We start from the raw sequence: 13418 nt of genomic DNA, 5'->3' as shown, positions 1-13418 counted from the left end.
GTAGCCGAAACCTTGGCTCCCACCTGCACTCAAAACAGAAGTGCATTGTCAATACCTTGTGGTAATTAATTGATAGCATATAACCTTGTTTACATTTGATTTATTGTATGCGAAAATACAAATGCTTTAGAAATGCAAATGGAACACAATGTATTTATCACACACACAGAAAAAAAAAAGCTTCACCACATTCAGTTTATGCGGAAGTCCTCATTCATCGCAGAGTGAGTCCAGGGGGACCTCAGCGATTTGGTCATTGACAGGTCCATCTTCAGGAAGAGTCTCAGATTCCTCGCGCCAGCCCTCCTGGCTACCAAGCTCAAAATCCGCCAACACAGGCATCCCACTGAAGTCGGTGCTTTCGCCAGCGAATATGACCTCACCGATCTCACCGATCTCACTGTCAAGCTCCTCAGGCTTCTTCGCTTCGGCCGCAGCAATGTCTGTTCCGTGGCGCCCCAACTCAACCTCTGTAAGATGGGCTTCTTGGATTGTGGGAGCATGTGAGTCGTCCGTATTCGGCAGAGCGCCCTGCCCTTGGCGCGGTGCAGACCGCGTCGTAGACCCAACGTCAGCGTTCGTTCCTTGCGCAGTCGTGCTCACACTTACATTGGTGATTTCAGCGAGTGCTCGCCTGGGCCTCTTCTCCTTGCCGTTCTCCATTTGCAACAGTGGGAACTGGAGACAATGATCTAGCTTTCGTTCTCTACTGATCTGTTCGCAGAAGCGCGTGCTGTCGGGTGGCTCTCGCGAACGCGCAAGTCGCGAGGCGCTCGATGATCGCCGGGCCTTTAGCGCGAATGCCACAGCGCTGGACATTTCTACCCAGAGTCTCAAAAGTTCTTAAGGCGGAAAAATTTCTTGCCCCATGAGTTGCGTAGACAGGAGTTGTGAATATTGTGTAGTCACCCTGGCGCGTCCTCACGAAAAATAAACATTAGTAATAAAGATATCATCCACGCCAAGACTAGAACCACTAACCCTCCGTGCCTGATTCGAGCGCGCTAACCACTTTTCGAAAACTTTCTGCGAGCATCTTCCTAATTCTTTTTGTCTAACGTAAGGATGTTGGAGGATGTTTTGGAAATAAAAAAGATAGAAATATGAAAACGAAAAATAAGCATAAAAATTAAAAAAACATTACACGGAAAATAAAAGACAGTAAAATTCTCAACACGCCTAGAGCTACAATATCAGCTGATGCTTCAACATTCCTCCAGTGAAGGTCCTGGAATGCTATGAAATTTTTGCGTTTCGGTGTCCGCCTGTACACTGTGCACTCGCGCAGGATATTTCTTCTTTCACTTTATGTAACTCGATTATCGCACAGTGCTTCTACGTGGGTGTGCGCCATTTCACGAAATGATACAAGGTGAGCATAAATTACAATATGCGATCCTTCAGGTGGCTGACTGCCTCGCTAAAAAAAATCAATGTCTTCAGTATTTCGTCCATTCCTGTAGCCAGCCATGTGCAGTTTCGGAGCCGGCACACTGGAAACGCGCCTAATATATTTTTGAAGCGGAAGATTCAATACGTCAGCCAGCTCGAGCCTTCAGCGTCGGTGTCGGTGGGGGTCTGAAAGAGCGCCAATTCGGACCTCTCCTTTCATGTGGGAGGGTGGCATTAGAATCAGCGTGCCATGATATTTAAATTCACGTTATCCCTAGAACACGCAGGCACATTCATACGGCTTAGGTAAAGCACAGCTTTATAGGTGGGCTGATAGCCTACGCTATCGAAACATACCCTTTAAAGGCGGAGATTAAATGTGAACAATATTGTTTTTAGGAAAGGTATACCCTACGCTACCCTTGAGCATTTCGCCAGTGTCTGAAACAGCGTCCCGTTGCCTAGCATCCGGTTTCGCCGCTGTTGCAGAGGAACAACGACAAGAAGAAGAGGAAGGATAGAAAAAATCCGCTGGTGATAACAACTTGGTAATTTCCACACTGGTAGAGACAAACGACAACCGCGAGTTGCTCAGACAGAATGCTTTTTTTTTTCTTTTTGCGAAGTTTATTGCCTCAGGGCATAAGAGGAATGTCATGATGGATGAGGGATGTGGTCAAATAAATGAAAAAAGGTTGGCTGATGCAATGAAATCGAGGAGTGAACGATGATGCGGTCCCAGTGTCCAAACAGCATATGACTCCGGATTATGGGGGGAGAGGCCAGCTGCCACCAGGTGCCGGATCCGCGTTGGCTTCAACGCTGGGCAATCCCACAGTAGGTGATGGATGTCTGCTTCTATATTTTTAGACTTGCAGATGGGGCACCCAGGGTGTGGATATAAATACCGAAATTGTGGCCACTTTCGGATCACTGCTGGTGTTAGGGCCACCCCAACTCTAATCCTCCGAAGCGCCACCTCCTCTGCACGGGTTAGACCGCGGGGGGGCTTACCGTACACGGAGGTATAAGAGCACGTGTACGGCGCCGGAGGTGCTCCTTTCTTGTTAAAAGCAGGGTGGCATTGTCTAATTTTATGAGGTTTGGCGATGTCGATGTCGAGTTTGATAGGCGGGTTGCAGCATCCACTTGGCTTTGAGCAATTAAAAGGTCACGCGGGGTCCAATCAATACGAATTGGATTTGGTATGCGAGCCGCTAGACTGTGTATGATCTGGCAGATTTCCGGGCTACTACTAACTCGTCTAAGTAGCTTTGTCACCTGGAGGGCATCTGTACGTATGATAATACGGGCCGTGGGAAGCATGGGAATGGCGGTCACAGGGCGAAGCGCCTCTTGCACTGCAAGCAGTTCCGCACAAAAAGAAGATGGAGGTTCCGGTAATTGAAATGTTGACGTCTTGTTCAATGAAGATATGCTAGGATAGTGAACTGCTGTTATCTCTTAACAGGCTTTGATGCTTGCGTCGACGTAAATTATAATGGAACCATGTGGCAAGCGGGCGTCTTGTTCCATAATTCGGTCGCGAAGTGACGACGCCGTTTCCTGTGTTCTTGGTCGGCGTAAATCAGTCGGCTTATTATCGCTCAGCTGTACAAAACGCCAAGGTTGGAGAACTGGCAGTGGCGGTGGTAGTAGTGAATGTTTCGAAGCATAAGCCTTCAGAGCACACGTTGCGTGAGAGAGTGTGGCCTCAAGCTTGCGTGCATCACGTCGTTGCTGCACCAGTTCATCTATTGTGTTTAGTTGTGCGTTTTCTTGGAGTGCCACGATTGGTGTAATGCGAGGGAGGCAGGTGATGACCCTCATTGCCTCTCGATTTATAGCCTCAAGTCGATCCCATTGTGCCCTTGTTAAATAGACAGAAGGCTTGTTCGAACGTTGTGATGGCGGTGTGCCCGGAGTTCGACGTAGAGACAATGTCATACAACTGGAAGCTATTCCTGCAGCGTCTGAATTTAGCGCATTATTTTTATTCGTCTTGTACGCTGCTTGAAGCAACGCCTTCGGAACTTCCACGGAATCGGCCACAAATGACAAACAACTGTCTGCTACGAGAAAAGCGCCAAGTTCAACATCCGGTGCAAGCAGCGAAGCCAGATCATTACACAGACACTACACAGGGCTTCAAGTTTACGTAAAATCACGCACTGGCTATGAGAGTTTACATACTATCCTCATTTGTCCATTGCTTCCTGAAATACGCCAGGTATGTTCATATAGAACAGAAGCAACGCACCTTCCTTCTCTAGTAGCAGAGCTTGTTGCCATTCGCGATGGTTTGTCTATATTAGCAGACAGCCTATATGCTGCACCCCGACCATTTTGATCTTACAGAATCCAGCAAAGCCGTCCGAGCATTACGGAGTATATCTAATACCTTCGACATCATCAACGATGTTTGCAATATTGTGCAATCATTTCCTTGCCCTGTGAGTGTGGTGTGGGCTCCCTAAACTATGCTCCGTCTCACAGAAACTGATGATGCCTCCTGTTCCCAGAAAGTGACATATCCTCGGCTGATGTTAAAGTTGTCCTCAGGGGAGGCCATAGTGCTTGCGAAAGAATTTTTTCGCCTCTCCACGCGTGCTTTAATTCCACCGTGTGGATCAAACTCCGTGAGGAGTTGACGCTGAGAAGAATCCGCGTGTGTGTTGCTCTAACGCCTGCTGTAAAATATTCTCGGACCACCCAGACTGCTTCCCTGAACTGCCCGTTCTGTCCAGCCCCTGCTATGCAGGCCACAATAGACCACTTCCCAACAACTTGTCCTGGTCTTCGCGTGGCCCACATGGCACACCTTAGAAGCCACTCTTACCACCCTACCAGACCGCCTGACACTGGGGTATGGATACATGGCTCACACCACCGAGAGCTGTTGGCATTCTTTGGGGGCCACAGGCCTGTATTAATATATTTAAACCCTTATGCCGAAGGGCTAACTTGCGCAATAAAAAAAAAAAAAAAACAGCCTGCTTCCAGCCCAACACAGCGAGCTTTTCGAACTGAATGCGAACTGATCAAGTTCTGTAACATCGCTCCAGGCAGTTGCGCGGTTGCATTACACAAGTAGAACCGTTAGACGTCATCGACCGCAGTGCGGCGATTGGGAAAGCATGCTGAGAAGCAGATGTGTTTGAGAGAGAGAGACAGAAATAGAATAGAAAGGCAGGAAGGTTAATCAGGCGATGCCCAGTAGGCTACCCTACACGTGGGGAGGGGAACAAAGGGAGAAAAAAGAAAGAAAGGGTGCGAAGAGAAGGAGTCTATTGTGCAGTTAAAGTCTTGAACTCAACCCCGAATCCTTTAAAAACTTAAGTAGCGCCTTCACTGATTTCCTTTCTGATGAAGGAGTCATCCAAGGGCCCAGAATCTTTTCTTCAGTAAGAGCGCGAGAGTACAAGCAACGAAGTGCAGCAGCCAGGAAAGTGCGCTCACGCTCAAACTGAGGCCACTCACAAAGTATGTGCGCAATAGTTTCAACACACCCACACTGCTCACACGTTATAGTGTTTCCCATAACGATGAGGTGAAAGCGGTCGTGATTTTTCTGGAAAAGTAGTGGAAGGCTGACGGGGTGATCTTCTTACAGCTCTGCCGTTATGTGAGCTGCAACTTGACCACCAGACTTGCGATTGAGATTAACGGAGAGTCATGGAAGTTTGTTTACAATTGTTTAAATCTTGAAAAACCACAAAAATGCTTCAATGATTCAGAGCCGACAGAATGTATTTGACGCAAAAATGAAAGAAAGGTTCACTACGTTCACTCTATGCGAAATCCACACTGATCGCAACATTTCAGTCGAATCAAAACAATTTTGCCTTCAAAAGTTTCATCTGCAAGGCGAAAATCTGACTCTCGCACCTACGCTCCTGGATTTCAGTTTTAAAAGGCTAAAAGGCTACAACTGAGGCATCTCACTGAAGTCCAGGCTTTCATCATCGAGAACGATCTCACCAATTTCACAATGAAGTTAACGGGGTTCTTCGAGTTGGTAGCAGGTGCGTCTGTTTAGTGGCCTCCCAACTTAGACACCACAAGCACCTCGTTTTGGTTGATGGGAACAGGTGAGTCAGCTTGAGTTTGCTCAGCCTGCAGTGCTTGCTGTCGGGAAAAGCGCGCCATTGAGCTGACTTCAAGGCTCCTGTGTCGACGGCTCCGGCTGACGTAGACTTTGCTGATGTGCGCAAGTGCCTTCCTGGAACTTGCTTCCACGCTCTCCCTTTCTATTTTGCTCACGGTAGGAATCAAGGGCTATGAACTGGCTTGCGCGCCTCTGAGCTGCACGCAGAAGCACGTGTTGTGGTGTGCATCCCGCGAATGGGCAAGGCGCTCAACGAGCGCAGCCTTTTAGCGCAAATGCCACAGCGGGAAACGTAAAAAAAAGGCCGTGGCTTAGCTCAGCTAAGCCAGGATTTACGTAGCGAAAGCATTTATGTTGCCGCTGGGCTGCCTACTCCTCTTCAATCGAATCTGATCCAATCCAATTGGGTGTAATCCAAACCAATTCAGTCTACTATAATCCAATACAAACCAATCCAGTCTAATCAAATCCAGTCCAATCAACTGCAGTACATTCCAGTCAAACACATTCAATTCCAATGCAATTCAATCCAACACATACAATTCAATCCAAACCTGTCCAATCCAAATCACTACAATCAAGTCTAATCGAATCCAGTCCAATCTAATCTAGTCCAATACAATCCTGTCCAATGCTGAGTACGCGCTCGCCCGAAATTAGCCGCTGACTAGCCTATTATCATCACTACTATCATTCTCAAGAAGGAGAATTAAGAGTCGCTACTCCTATACCGCGCGTAACGTTATCACGCGCGGTTATGTGCAGAAAGGGCTATGTGCACAGACTATTTACAAATCATTCAGCCGTTGCTGAGCTGCACAACAGAAAACACAACCAAAAGGCAGGCAAAGATAAATACCGTGTCACCAGCGGAAACCAGTCAGGCTGGAAAAAAAAATCCTGGCGGGGTGTAGTTGGTTAAAGCTCTCGGTTGGGGTTACGAGGGATGGAGGTTCGAATCAAGGTGGAGGCTATTACTTTGTTTTGATGAGGAGACCGGCTCAACATAAAATTAGCTGTCTTGATTGCAGGTCCATGCTATTCTGGTTTTCTAACTATGTTGTTACTACACTAAAGACGAGACATCTTCCCCTTCTGGTTGCTTCTTGATTGCCAGATGCCGCGGCGAGTGCGCCGCGGGGGGGGGGGGGGGGGGGGGGCAAGAGCGGAAAGCAAGGGAGGAGGAGGAGGAGGAAAGGAGGGTGGATGGCAGGGATCGTACACAGCAAACCGAGGGTCAGCTAACTAAGAAAGACCCCAAAAGGAGGGAACCGGGAGATTTCTGGGTGCAGCGGCAGCACTGCAACTAAAGGCCGCAGTCGGGAAAATAGCAGCATGTGGTCGCAATAAATTCTGCTGAACGTGACCAGAAGAGAGGCCGGTAAAAGCGTAAGAAAGAAGTTATCAAAAGAAAGACAAGCGCCAAAATTGGGGGTGGGAACTGAAGTTTTTCTATCCCAGAACACAAAGTGTGTTTCATGAAGCCGTTAACGCTTTTCGGTCAGGGTTAAGACACACTCACGAAGTACAGCGACAAAAGAATGGTGACGAGCACGCAACCAGGACCAGGCGTCCCGTCCTGGAGGAATTTCCTTCTCATGCTCCTGGTTTTCGTCACTGTTGCGCTACCGAACTACCGCATTTTGCAACACAGCGATCCGCATGTCGGCTTCACCTTGAGTCAACGATGCGGCCTTGACAAGGTCTGAGTTCTTCGTACGGCGTTCTAAAATGCACTTCAGCTTGCAGTGTTTGTTTCATAGGAACACATACAAACGGCACTGGAAAGGGCTGTTTGATAGCCCTCTGTATAGTAGCCTGCCAACTTGACTCCCTCGCTTCCTTACAGAAACAGTACAAGGCAAGAAAGAGAATCAGAAGAGCGGAAAGTCAGGGAGGTTAGCTAGGGAAAAAGAGTGCAAAGAAACAGGAGCCTGTAACCCTCAACTTTAGTCTGACTTTTGACATGGCGAGAGTTAAACGCAAAAGAGTGGAGCTGAACTTAGGCGCGAAGCGGGAAATCTGTGAATACAAGCGGCAAAAGCCATCTCCGTCAATCCATGCCACGAAAGACCGGACCGAAGTTCAACTAGGCCTCAGCCTCGCCAGGTCGACGGTATACCATCTATATATACTGCAGGACTCCGATAAATGACTCAACGTCGGCATTGCAGCGAAAGCCACAGTCCGACAGCGCCAAGCACAGTTCGAAGAAATGGAGTCAGCCTTGTTAATGTGGTTCGGGAATGTGTACGCGAATGGTGCGGTCGTGAGCGACGAAATGCTTCAAAAGAAGGCTCGCTGCCTCGGCAACATTATGAGTGCTTCTGCTCCTCCGTCTTGATAGGTTTTACCTGTGATGACTTACGGAATTTTTGTTCAGTAAAACAGGGGGATGTTTACTGAGAAATATTCTACGCTCTGTCTAGGCGTTACTGACTTCAGCTGCTCAAGAGGATGGCTGACAAGGTTTAAGGACAGACATGACGTTTCGGATCGACGGATCTATGGAGAAGAGGGTAGCATCGACATCTCGGCTGTGTTTATATACCCAAATTAATTAAAACAGCAGCCATTAATTATAAATTTTTTTCAAGTATATACTTTTCGTTTTTATTCATGACTCGTTATTATGGATGACTCGCTTTATGGACAGCTTTGGTCGGAAACCAAAGCGTCCGTACTAACGAGGCACGAATGTATTCCTATTTTTTTTTCCTATTTTAATGTATTCTGTCGCAAAACAATGTACAGTGTATTAAAAAAAATGCTCGGCAATCATCCATTTTTTTTTTCGAATTAAGAAAAAGAGCAAGGATGGAAGCTTGGGCGATTTGGTGTCGGCTTTCTTGCCTGACAGCGCTAAACAGGCAGGGACACAGCCAGATATACTGGACGGGCGATAAAAAAAAGCGCCCGTCCCGTGTGTCTAGCTGTGTCCCTGTCGGTTTAGTGCTATGTGGCAAGAAAAGAAAAAGAGCATATCGTCATTGTTGTCGTCGTCACTAGGGTCAACAGCATTTGGCTTTTCAGTTTAGAGTAAGAACTGGCTTGTTTTATTTTTAATATGAATCTTATTCACGTGGGTCAGATCATAGAGTTCCTTACACTAACTAGAGGGAAAGCTGAGGGCGCTGCACTTCAGCCACCATGGGCGCGCTAAGAATCATGGGCCGGTGTGCTACTTGTTGCGGGACAGTCGGTTTTTCTCGGGTACGTGGAGTGGCGTTACTGCGATGTTTCTTTTTCGTCATCATCATCATTTGAAGGTGCGTACATAGACCACGAAAACCATAGTAGCGAAGGCGCAAAAGCAGACGTCGCCAATAAATGGTTTTTAGTCCCGAAATGCCACTAAAAACTTCCTTAAGTGATTGCACACCCATAAATATTTTCACAACGTTTTTTTTATTTCAAACTTTGCTTATTAAGTGCGAAATATTGGTATTTGTGCTACTCGAAACTAAGCCAATAGGAGAAAGAGCCATCGCTTATATTAGATACATATCACACCAACATGCTGTTTCTCTCTCTTTTTGCAATTTATAGTCACAATATTCAATATTAGGACATTATTTACGGTAGAACAACGTTTATCTTTGCATTAGTTTTGGCCAAAAGTTGTAGTTCTGCACTCGGTTGCTCTCCAGCCCATGATGCTTTGAGCGCCTATGGTGGCTGAACTGGCCATCTGGAAACTCCATGTAAACTCCCATAGACGGCAGCACAGCTTTCCCTCTAGGTAAGAATAAGAAACTGTATGGGTCAGTTGGGTTAAACTCTTTGTATTGCATTATGGGCCTATGCGTAGTAACGTTGTACCCATATAGGCCTTAGATTGAAACCGACCACAAAAGGGTAGGCGAGGAGGGGGAGAGGATTGCCATTTTAGTGCAGAGTTGGACATGTAGTGTCCGGAGTTTTTCTGCTTTTATCCTGGATATTAATTGTTGTATGAAATTTATGAGTAAAATACAGCCTTCATACGACAAAATTCTGGCTAGCCTATATACCCTAGCATTACCGAGAAATGTATATTAGCTTTAAGTTGCGGTTTAATTTAATGATTTTTTTTTAGGTCGAGCACCCGACCTCAACCTCACATTTTGAGTTTGAGGTGAGGTTGAGTGAGGTCGCCAATGGTCACCTGAAAAGTGAGGTGAGGTCGCCTGGGGGACCTCAACCTGAATTGATGAGGTTGAGGTTGAGTGAGGTCGCCAAATAGTTTTTGAGTTTGAGGTGAGGTCGAGGTTTTTGAGGTCAAATGCCCACCTCTGCATGCGAGCAACCAAAATTACATTTTTCTGCTTTTATGGTTAACCCGGCGTTACGCAACTGGCTTAGCGCTCTCCTGAAATTGGAAATATGGTCTTCCCAGGAGTCAGAAAAGACAGCCACATCATCGAGATATGGGACAGCAAACTCGTACATGTCCTTGAGGGCGATGTCCACTAACTTAAAAAAGCTAAATGGCGCATTTTTCAGCCCGAAACTCAGAACTAGAGCCCCACAGGCGAAATGAATGCCGCATATCGGCGTGCATTCTCCGAGAGCGTAACCTGCCAATAGCCCTTTACCAGGTCCAGCGTGGATATGTACTGGGCAGCGCTTACGGTCTCTATCCTCTCTATATTCGGGATTGGATACAGCTGGTCTTTAATTATGGCGTTAAGCTTTCGGTAATCCACGCAGGGCCAAGGATCATTTCCCGGTGCCTCTACAAGGATCAAAGCAGAGGTGTAGTCGCTTTCCGCTGGTTCTATAACGCCCAATTCTAACATGTGTTTGATCTCGGCCTCAATTATCTCTTTTTGTCTAGGTGAAACCCTGTAAGCCTTCAATCTTACTGGCTCGGTAGAGGTTAGTTCTATCTCCTGTGTGATGAGGTCTGTCTTTCCTTGCCGGCCACTAAAACTGTCCAGGAATTAGCAAAGCAGCTGCTTTAGTTGCTGTAGTTGAGTTGGCTCTAGAACCTTTGTGCTCGCGGAACGAGCCACGAGATCGTTTATGCTGTTAGAATGTTTGCTGTCATTTCCGTTCCACTCGGGAGTTTCGGCTAGTACCTCCTCCGGTATGTTTATAGCCATGTTTGCCACCCCGCTCCTTTCAAGATAGGGCTTCATTAGATTGCAGTGGTATACCTTTATCTGCTGGCCTCTCCCCGGCATCTTCAAAGTGTAGTTGGTTTCAGAGAGACGATCTACAACTTCTACAGGTCCGACTTAATGAACTTCTACCTTGTTTTTTCGCGAAGGCTTGAGAATGAGCACCTTATCCCCTACCTTAAAATTTCTCACTCTAGCGTTCTGGTCGTAGTAAAACTTGGCAGTTTCCTGAGCCATTTTCAGGTTCTCGTCCACTAGTTCTCGCGTGGTTTTGAGACCATTTAACAGCTGCAGCACGTACTCTACGACTGGCTGACTTTCGCCCGTCCATTCTCACATCTCCCTTAGCAAACTAAGCGGAGAACGGAGAGCCCTTCCGTACACTAGTTCGGCGGGGGTGAAACCTGTGGCTTCATGTGGAACCATTCTCAGGGAGAAAAGCGTTGGTGGGAGACAACTTTCCCAGTCATCCTTGTGCTCGTAGCATGTAGCTTGCAGCCCTCTTTTAAACATTAAATGCCACTTTTCTACGCTATTGGACTGAGGGTGATAGACCGAACTATGTATGAACTTCACGCCACACCTATGCAAAAACGTGGTCGTCAGTGCGCTCGTGAGAACTGTCCCCTGGTCAGCTTGAATTTCTGCTGCGAAGACAATTTGGGCGAAAACTCAAAGGAGTGCATTGACTATCTCCGCTGAGCTAAGTTCCCTCAGAGGTACCGCTTCCGGAAACTTTGTAGCGGGGCAGATCATAGGGAGGACGTACTTATATCCTGACTTGGTTCTAGGCAGTGGTCCCACTGTGTCAATGACCAGTTGACGGAACGGTTCTGAAATCAGCGGAACTAGCTTTAGAGGTGCCTTCCATTTCTCACCTGGCTTTCCTGTGCGCTGACAAGCGTCGCACGATTGAACGTAGCGTTTAGCGTCCTTGAAACAGCCTGGCCAGTAATATTCTCCAAGCAGCCTTTCCTTTGTTTTGTTCACGCCTAAGTGCCCTGACCAATTGTTACCGTGGCAAAGACTCAGTAGGTCAGAGCGATACTTTTCAGGGACAACCAGCTGGTCTAGTGTTCTACCCTTTTTGTCTTTGTAGTGCCGATACAGCAGTCCGCCCTTGTGATGTATTGTCACATTTCGCCTAGCGATGCCTTCACGAGCTGTAAAGTGCCACTTTAACAGGCTGGGGTTCAGTTCCTGTTCTGCTTTTAACGAATCTTGTCGACGCGCAGCAGGCGGTCCATGCACGGAGAGGTTGGCTGCAACACGGAACCCGTACTGCATTCTTCCTGAATGCGGCCACTCGTTATCCTTTCTTTGACCTCTGGTTCGGGTCGCCCCTTGTCTGCACGAACTGCAACTGGTTCGTTTGGTTCCTGATTATCGGGAATGTCATTCCCCTGGCTAGACGTCTCTGATGCCTGGTGGTATGTAAGCTTGGTGGCTAGCTCGCGCGAGTTTGATCTCGTCAGGGCTTTTACTGTTCCCTCTGCTAGCTTCTGACCCCGTTCATGCAGCAACTGATTCTACCTAGTCGAAAATAGGCACAGGCACTGTAATGAAACCGCGCGCGAGAAAGCGGCTTCTGTCACTAACTCTCCGAACGGGCCGAAAATCACTACCCTTGTCATCGGAAGGCACAGACTTTGATCTTTTAGCACCTGCTCTATCCATGCCACCTCCCCAATCAAGTCTTCCTCTTTATCATAGGAAGGATGAACAATGTCTATTGTGGCCTCGCTGTCCCCAAGGACTCTGCACGGTTTCCATTTACTTTGAGCTCGTGAATGTATGGCTGTAGGAGCTCCAAATTTTCATCACTGTCATCTGCGTATGAAAAGGCTACCCGCGGCTTTTTGCACGTTGCAGCAATGTGTCCGGTCTCCTGACAGTTGAAACAACAAAACGGTTTTCTGGTTTCGAACTCTTGTCAGCGATTTCTGCGCTTCGGTCTGCCTAGAACCACCCTCAGTTCTTTCCGTGACCTGTTTTGCTCCTTCCACGGGCTGGGGTTTCTATATTGCGCGTTTTTCGGCACAAAACGCTTCCTCATGCCGAAACTGTTCTTTTCAGGCCCGCCTATATCGGAGCCTAACCTCCTCCGCGCCGTTTATTTGTCCGCTAACTCTGCGGCTTTCTCTACTTTTCTCACTTCCTCCTTGTCTTGAATCCAGAGCTTAACTGATTCGGGGATGCTGTTTTAGAATTGCTCTGGGCCTACACACTACACGACCTTATCTTTACTTTCGTACGCATACGCGCCCTTCAAACATTCTTTAAGGTTGGCCTTCAAACTGCATGCAAAGTCTGCATAGCTCTCGCCACATTTCTTACTGGCGCCTCTGAACCGCTGACGGAATTCTTCTGCCGACAAATGGTACCTTCTGAGCAGGCTAGCCTTCACTTTCTCGTAGTCATCGGCCTCGTCCGCATCCAGCCTCGCGACTATGGCAGCCGCATCACAGGGCAACACCATCATTAGCTTCTCTGGCCATGACTTCTTAGCGTATCCCTTTTTATCACACGCCCTTTCAAAATTAACGAGATACAACCCAAGGTCTTCGCCCACTTTGTACGGCTGCATCTGAATTTCTCGTCCCGTTTGATACGCTTCCGATTCGCTTGCTTTCTTTGGAGTCGCGCCTCTCGACCGTTCAAATTCTGGTTTCTTCTCGTCAAATGCGAGCTGCAACCTTTTTAGCTCCCGCTCTTCGGCTTCTGCCGCTAATTCTAGCTGCGATATTCTGTTCCCTTCAGCTTCCTCTTTCTTCCGTTCCTCGTTCTCTCTTTTCTGATCCTCTTTTTGTCTC

The 13418-nt window shown here is 47.6% G+C and overlaps 1 pseudogene; it reads right to left on the bottom strand.

Annotated features, from left to right (window-relative positions):
• Window positions 1–210: 210 nt before the first annotated feature.
• LOC146203850 (uncharacterized) lies at window positions 211–13084 on the bottom strand (annotated as a pseudogene).
• Between the last annotated feature and the right edge of the window lie 334 nt (window positions 13085–13418).

Source organism: Amblyomma maculatum, chromosome 1 (genome assembly GCF_055883805.1).
Source record: "Amblyomma maculatum isolate TAMU_Amacu chromosome 1, ASM5588380v1, whole genome shotgun sequence".
NCBI classification, from domain to species: Eukaryota; Metazoa; Arthropoda; class Arachnida; order Ixodida; family Ixodidae; genus Amblyomma; species Amblyomma maculatum.
Note: the sequence above shows the minus strand (reverse complement) of the source record. Positions and strands in the feature narration are given on the sequence as shown.